This window comes from Corvus brachyrhynchos, unplaced genomic scaffold (assembly GCF_000691975.1).
Source record: "Corvus brachyrhynchos isolate BGI_N302 unplaced genomic scaffold, ASM69197v1 scaffold50, whole genome shotgun sequence".
NCBI lineage: Eukaryota > Metazoa > Chordata > Aves > Passeriformes > Corvidae > Corvus > Corvus brachyrhynchos.
The window spans coordinates 76,830-84,744 of record NW_008235964.1 but is presented as its reverse complement, the minus strand read 5'-3'; the positions used below and the strand labels follow the sequence as shown (position 1 = coordinate 84,744).

Sequence of the window (7,915 nt, the reverse complement as noted above, 5' to 3'; positions counted from 1 at the left end):
AGAACTCTGAAATTTTCCCAGGTTTCTCTCCACAGCAAGAGGTTTTATTATTTAGCATTATTATCCTTTTCTTGTGTGTTTGTTAAATAAATAGTTTTTATCTCTTTCACTTTCCTCTGAGAAAAATTTCCCTTTTTTTCCCCGAACCTGATCGAGTAGGGGTGGTTGTAACCTGCCTTCTATCAGAGGATATTTTTCCTCCAAATTTGTCCAAACCAGCACAGCTAGGACAATCTAAAAACAAGCCTGAAAGGTAATTTTGCAAAGATGACTTTAAATCAGTTACCATATAACAGCCTTGTACCTGAGACTGACAGCTCCTTTGGTACGTGAGAAACTGTAGAAATAGACTTATAAGAGTTTGAAAATATGGACAAGCAAGTCATACTTGATGTCCTTCTGAAAAGGCATCCACAAAGGGAATAAAACCAGTAAAAAAGTGTACAAAATAGTAAGTCAAATATGTCACTTGAATTTAGACCAGTTGTCTTGGCAGAGTAATAACTTGAATGACAAAAACATTAAGGAGAAGGAGGATCAGATCTCCTCAATGTGAAAATAAATGTGAAATAAATCTACCTCCAGCAAAGTCACTTTCTTTCTGATATTAGTATTGCAATGTTCTTCCACAAAGAGATCAAAACTGTCCCACCTTAATTATTTTACATGCAAAACAAATTGGGGACTTGTGACTCAAAATATCTAAGTGAATTCATACAGTTTTTTGTGGTTTTTCTTTTCCCTTCTCTTTTTCTTTTTTTTTTTTTTTAACATGGACCTAGAGTAAGTTTCCTATCCTTTTTTTTTTTTTTTTAAGTTACTCTGGTGAAGAAGTAAACTGTAACATGAATGCCAGAACTGTCTGCAGCACCATCTCCTGCTGTTCCAAACCAGCAATGTGGGTAAGATCACAAACAAACAGCACAGTCCCAGTAGGCTCCAGATATCCTGAACTTCCACTCATTAAAGTTGGGCTTTAAAACAATACAATATGGCTTCCCCTAGAGATATTTTTTCCAAGAAAAAATAATAATACACTGAATCTTTAAATTTTTTTTTGCCATGTCTTGAGACTTTTGTAATAAAGCAGGGAAAGTGCAGCATGATTTCATTATGTCTTGACTGTATACATTGTGAATATTGACGTTTTTGTCAATTAAAATGTAAACATAGCTTGAAGATTCCACACAGCTTTAATAGATGATCAGCACAGTTACTCAGACTGTGGGTATTTTAAGAACATGCCCAGATTGCAGCTATCAGAAGCAGATAATTTTATTCAATATAATTATTGTGGCTTTCTTATATGACTTAAAGTGTGCAAAGTTGAAGTTCCTTTTTTCCCAAAGTCAATTACCACAAAGCTATGAGAGAAAAGCATTTTTTTTCCACATGAAATCCAAGTTTTTAAGCTCTGTTCACACAGCTGGGCATGCAGAATCAGCAAAGCTCTTAAAAATTCCCCAGGGAATTAATGTGACTTAATGGCAGTGTAACAATGGGATAGGGCTTGTCGCAGTCTTCCCAGTGACTTCCAAATAAAATAAAATGTAGAAAATAAATAAAATGAAGTAAAACAACCATTCAATCTTCTCTGACAAAGATAGTTGCAATGGTATTAACCAGCAAATTTGTTCAGACCGAGACTGTGACCCTTGCTGTGTTTATTGCAGTGAGACCACTGCCACAGTCATTGGAAGTGTAGTATGTGAAAATTCTTCATTGTTTCTACGCTAGTTTGTTCTGCTACAGTAGCTGAGGCAATTTAAAGGCCAGCTAGTGGGAATTACTGCAGGATACATGTTAAATGTGAACATTATGCTAATATCACAAGCCAGTCTGATTTAGCAGCTCTTTAAGGCATAGTACAAGATGGTCCCTTGTCTCCTTTGAACTGAAGATGTCTTTTCTTACTGTGGGGACAATTTTCAACTGATCACTGAGAGACATTTTGGCTGAGTATTTTGCATAATTTTACGGTTCTTATAATCTTGATTCTTTTTTAATAGAGAAAAATTGGCTGGCCTTCTCATATGAATCATTCTGGTGTTGGGAAAGGGAAAACAGCCAGTAAAGTTACATAAAAACAGGAGGGGAATTGAGTTACAGACATACACCAAAGCATCCAAACCAGTAAAACATATCACATATTACTCTTGAACAATGCAGCCTCCTCAGAGGTACTGGATTGCTTCTCCAAAGTCCTGTCTAATATGTGATTGACAAGAAAACTACACCCCCTGTCTTGAAGCTGACTTGACTGGCATCAGTGGAGGGGTCTTCTTTCATCCCACCTAGACTGAGCACTGACAGGTCATCCTGTGCCTGTTATCTCTAACCTGCTGTCAAAGCATCGCTGTATCGCTGCTCAGTTTGGGTTTCTGCTGCCTGTCTCTCCAATCCCAAGTGACATAGTCTGGAGGATTCTCTGTGCCACCCTTGTGCATTGATGGACACAGTTAGTCTTTGTCTTCCCCTTCTTCCAGACTTTTCTGCAGTTGTCTCAAGTGTGAGGCCCACAAAAGGCTTGATAGCAATTACTTAGCTGGCATAGACTGTGAGGGGGCTGTAAAAAGAGTAGATCTGTAAATTTGTATATATTTGTTCCACAACTGTATAAAAAGGAGAGAGGAAGAAAAAGAAGGTCATGTTTGACAACGTGCAAGAGGTAAATCAGTTCTGGAAAGGTTAAAAATTGAAAACCTGTTCCTTTGTCCAGCAACTCAACCTAAAAGACCGTCCTGAAAAAAGCTACTCCTGGAAAACAGCCTGATGCTCTTCAGACTCACTATCCTGTCAGTATGAGCTATCAAGCCCTGGGCAGGATTCAAGGCTTTCAGGATTTTTCAGGATTTTAGGGTCAGGTTCAATGCATCCCGCTGCTGAGGACATTTGAACCTACTTCATCCCACCTAGAAGAATGCCTTAAGTGCAGTTTCGTGGCAGCATTATGGTTCAACTCTTTCACTTTCCATAGATTAAGATGCACAAAAGTGGAGCCTAACTACCACTTCCCAAGTGAATACCTCAATAAAAGTGTGTGGGATAACCAGTGCTGATATTTTTATATGGAATTATGTATATTTAAATCAATGTTCTCAAAGGAGAGACTGGAGGAACCTCCAGCATTCTGACATTATAAGATTGCCATACTCACTTGAAATCATACTCTGTTTTATTGAACAGTGAGAGGATTGCTGTGGGAAGAGAAAGATTTCAATTACTTTTTTGTTGTTAGAAACAAAATTTGATCCTGTGTTTTCCAAATTCTGCATGAATTCTATTATTACTGAGTAAAAATTGAGACATTGTTTCTGTTTCTCTTTAAGGCAGACTTAAGAAACTAGCCTTTTTCCTTCCAAACTCATAAAATTTCCTGGACACAGAACTCAAGAGTGCCACCATTTCTCAAAAAAAAAGAAAAAAAAAAAGAAGAAGGAAAAAAAAAATTCCAAATTACCTAGCTTTCACAGTAAATCTTATTCTTATATTTAATCTAACCTAACCTAATCCAAGCTTCTCAGTTTTCTCAGAGGCACCACACAGTTCAGGGTCTCATTACTGTGTTCACACATCAGTATTTTGCTATTTATTTATTCTGAAAATTCTCTGCATCTTCTAATTTGTACTGTAGCTATGTGATTCATGTATGGGCTTCCTGATACAGTGAGACAATGATTCCTGATGGAAGGCACACTAGGATTTTTTCGGAATGCAAAAAGGGAGAAATCTGAACAAGCCAAATCAGAGAGCAACAAATTATATATTGGGTAGAGGATAATGTTTTTACTGCTTGGTCAGACTGTGTTCTACACTGCATCTGCTGTGATATACTTTATTTGAAGAAATACAACGCCCATGGCACAGGGTTTCCTAAAGCCAAAATCGAATAGACATGTAGAATTCACTTAGAGAGAAGGCTGAACAAAAAAAAATGACCTACAATAAGTAGATGTTCCTAGATTAAATACTTGAACTGCTTATTTTGGAGATCACTACTCAGACTAACATAGATGCAGATCATGTTTTCCAAAGAGTAACAGTCTTGACCTCTGTTGGCTGGGTCATAAAATTGTTGTGGGAGGCTATTGTGGAGCACTTTCTTTAGGTGAGTGTGTTTCAGTTTAGATCATTGGACACCGAGATAAAACCTCTCCTTTGGCAGTTTATAAAGGTTTGTGCTCTTCAGAAAGTCCATGCAAATTCAAAAAAAAAAAAAAAAAAGCCTGGAGAAAGGCATTGGCCATGGATTAAAAATCTCTTTTCCACTCAATTCTTTTATGAGGGGTAGAACGGAAGGCTGGAGGCAGAGAGAGAGGGAAGCGTACTTGGGAGGAAGGGAGGCAACAGAACTAAATGATGACTTATGAATAATCATTGCTTTTGTTGTCATGACATTTTATTGCATTTGGCACCAAATGGCTGTGTCGTTATAGCAATTTATGTTCATGCCTCATTCAAATGGAAAAAAAAATTAACAATTTGTTTCTAAAATAAAAAGAACATGCAGGAGCATCTGCAAAGAGAATGACCTCTTTCATTTAGCCCAGCTTTAATAATGTGTAAAAGTAGGAATTTACTGTCCAACTAGTTTGGTCCAATTTTGCTTGGTTGCCCTTGGGCTTTATTATTAGTCAAGCAGAGGAAGAAATCTGCTAGCCATGTTCAAAACTGAAAAAACATGGGTAAGATTTTAAAAGCTTGGTGTGCTTCCAGAGACTGTGTCAATCAAGTTTTTGGTTCTGGTTCTCTAATTAATTACAACAATTATCCATCCCTATCAGAACTCATCTAAAGATTCCCTGAGACTTGAACACTGGGCAGGCTGTGTTAGGTTAGATACACAGACTTGGAGAGCTCGTCAAGTGAAACCAGTGTCTGTGGAGCCTGGGGTGAGAAAACAAGACATCCCACCTCTGTCTAACTGCATTTTGTATTTGCCTCTTTCCTGTCTCATCTCAGAAGTGGACCATCCAGTGCCTCCACGTATTTCCCCTGAAGCTCCTAGGTTGCTTTTAAAACTGAATGATAGCAACACTTGCACTAAAGAGAGCTGGAGGTGGGGTTTGCTGAATCAAAGTTCAGTGTCTGTGGGTGTTCTCCCAGTTAGACGCTTGTGTGCCCATGGCAACTGACCTCTCGTGGTGTCCACTTTGTGGTGTTGTTCTTGGATGGCTGAAATAGAGAACGCTTTTACAGCTATTTGCTTCACTTGACTGAGGATGGAATGGTTCCAGTTGTGTAAATAGCTCCTGGTGCTCTTCCAGTTTTTCTCCTCACTACCCCATGGAGATGCGTTTGCTTAAGCAGGGCATAGTAGGAGAAGAAGCTCTGCTGGATTCCTCCTTGCAAACCTTCCAGCACATCTCAGGCCTGAACTACAGCATCTCTGTCAGTACAGCCCGTGACTTCTCCTTGAACACAAAGAACCAGTTTTACCACATTAAGTCATGGTTTTGTCTAATAGCAAATTAAGAGGGATAACGCATGTGACTCTTGGTAGAACTTGGACCTCCAGAGACAGTCAGTGAATATCCCAATCAGCTACACATTTGTCTATCCTTACACAAATCCCGTGAGATAGCAGTTGCACAAAAAGGAATATTATCTAATTAACACATGCAGTTGGAATTTGATCTTCCATTTTCCTTTGGAATATCCCAGCTGAAACTGCACTCACATCACTACAGGATTTATGAGGATTACACAAAGTGCTTTTTCCCATACACATGGTGAGTATGAGTTTCATCCATCAATGCAAGCTTGCATAAGCCCTGTGAATGAAGGGTTAGATGTGACTTTGAAATCCTATCTCAAGTGGAAGAAAAAAATGGAAAGTACATAGCATGTAATATATAATGTGTGGATATGAATTTTCTTCTCATGTACAGTTGTAATCTGCAGTTTAGGAATGTTACATTGAAGCTGGAAGGTATAACCATTTGTATAACATAGTTTTCCTTTGTTTGCTTGGTAACTAAACAGCATGGGAATTAAAAATCATCTTTTGATAGTCTATGTCAGAGTAATAACATCTGAAACTTACTGCTGATTTTAGAGGCTTGCTTCCCTCCAAATACCCACAATTTACAGAGGAAAAGAGTGAGAACTAGTACTTATAATCCCCTGGCTCCTAGTTTTATAGCCACATGCCTAGATGCTTCTAGGAAAAATGATGGAGAAGGGAAGATGCCTGAGTTCTGGTCTGATATAGATTCCTGAAGCTACATTTGTTCCTGGAGTTATGTTGTTGTTGTCTGCTGAAGATATGACACTCTGTTAAAAATGTATTTAACCAAAAGAATGAAAGCATTCACTGCTGACTCACAAAAATTACTCTCCTTCTCCACAGGTACTGGACAACACCGTGTGTTGAACCTGAACAATCCAACCAGACAAAAAGTCCATCAACCTTTCTTATCCAGGGACTATTTTCTGAAACACATGAAAAAAAAAACCCACACACAAAGAAACAGTACAAAAATGCAGTGGCTTTGGTCCTTCTATGGCCTTTTAGCTTTGCCAAGGTCTCACTGAGACCTTTGAAAGAAGTGGAAAATCCTCAAAGCTTTAGAGTAGAGACCATCTTTCCTTGTTCTTTCTTTCTCAGCATTAACTTTCTTCTCAAGCTCTTCAGTATCTTTATCCTTCCTCCAGGAAGTAGCATGAGGAACAGAGAAAGTCCAGACAGGAAAAAAGCATATTCCAGGGGCCATAGAGACAGGATAGGCAGTAGAAGAATAACAAATAGAAGACCACTCATGAAGAGCTGATCTTTGGCATCCTCTGGCATTTCCATAGAGGTGGAAATCATGCCAGTTCTTGGGTTCTGTACAAAACAGTGCAAAAGAAAGGCCAGCAACATCCTCACTATCTTTAGAGGAGCTGTCTTAGTGCAGAGAAAGCTGGTAAAACCAAGATCACAAGAGAAGGAAGTTTTCAGTCCAACTTGTGTAATTTTAATGGAGACATCATTTGAAGGACTAGTGAGCACTGACCTGGAAAATCAGTTTCTAACTGAGATATCTAAGAGGTAGAACCAAAAATCTCCAGTTAGTTTTAGCAGCTGAGCCTACAAAATACAAATTCAATTGCTCAGAGAATTCCTAATGGCTAAAAAATAATCTCATCTTCTAGGCTAGATACTGATCAAGATGCTTTACTTGAATAATTTCTGAAAAATAAGACCCTATAAACCATAATATATTTGCTGGTAAAGAGATATTAATTGCATTTGTACCTCATTCTGTCCAGCTGGATTAAGTTCTTGCTGAGCACATCAGACAGCTTTTATTTGCTTCTTGTCATGCTAAGTAAGAAGGCATTTATGCTAGAAAATAGCTTTAAAACTATATAAATCTTTGCAGCCACAAAAGGACCCACTCAGACTGAAAATCCTTGCTTTTTAAAACAAACTCACTTTGGTAACATGTTCTCAATCCAAATATCCAAAGTAATGTTTAACCCTTGTACTGTTTTCTCCTCTCTTATGTGATACCCTTGTTCAATTATTGCAGTATACTTGATTTAGATTAAAGCTCTTCACCTTTTGCTCAATACACTGTACTTTAAGCATGGTAAAGTCTCATTAAAGCAAATAAATGTAACCTTCAGATCACTCTCCAGATTTATAACTTTGTATGGCAAGAGAACTGATGCATGTCTTTCACTACAGAGTGGTGTATACCAAAAAAATATTTGGAAAGTGAAATGGACAAGCCTGGATCAGATATTCCCTCAAAAATGTCGTAATTCTGTAAACCTGAGAAGCTCAATAGTGCACTTTATATGTCAAAAAATTAATCAGTTAAAATGGGAGCACATCTTAGATTTAGCCAAGTCCAGGCTTTGGAATGTAGCAACATACTCCGTGGCTTGTAACAGGATATCTGACAGATATGAATTTTTATCTGTT

General features: G+C 38.0%; 1 long non-coding RNA gene across 1 annotated transcript; it reads left to right on the top strand.

Moving 5' to 3' along the window:
• Positions 1-7,613, top strand: LOC108445090. Its single transcript, XR_001859843.1, has 3 exons — positions 1-41; positions 818-902; positions 6,353-7,613. It is a non-coding gene; the product is annotated as an uncharacterized LOC108445090 (long non-coding RNA).
• The last annotated feature ends 302 nt before the right edge of the window (positions 7,614-7,915 follow it).